Genomic DNA, 500 nt, shown 5'->3' on the forward strand with positions numbered 1-500 from the left:
GGGAGTTTTGCCACTTTGACTCCCAGAGGAGTGGACGTGTTTCTCGGCTCCCTCGGCTAGTCTGCATTCACCTCGCCGCGCTCCGTTAGACTGCCCCGGCTTCCTTATCTGTCTATATTGTGACAGGTGTCGCCACCTGAGAGAGAGGGGCCGGCTTTTCCTGGAATGTCATAACGATAAGGTTTCGCTGGGAGAGAAATAGAATAGCTGCATTGCTGTGTGATGCTGTTGTATCAAATGTTGACTGAAATGTTGACTGAGAGCAGTGTTTGGAATTGACTTTGGTCCTCCTCAACTCTCTTCCTTTCCCTCTCTGTGGCTCTGTCTCTCTGTCTGTCTCTCTCTGCCTCTCTCTCTGTCTGTCTGTCTCTCTCTGCCTCTTTCTCTCTGTCTCTCTCTGTCTGTCTGTCTCTCTCTCTCTCTGTCTACATATCTGTCTCTATTTCTCTCTTTCTCTCTCTCTCTGTCTTTCTGTCTGTCTGTCTGTCTCTCTCTCTCTC

This window comes from Nansenia antarctica (assembly GCF_963989245.1).
Source record: "Nansenia antarctica genome assembly, chromosome: 1".
Classification (NCBI taxonomy): domain Eukaryota; kingdom Metazoa; phylum Chordata; class Actinopteri; order Argentiniformes; family Microstomatidae; genus Nansenia; species Nansenia antarctica.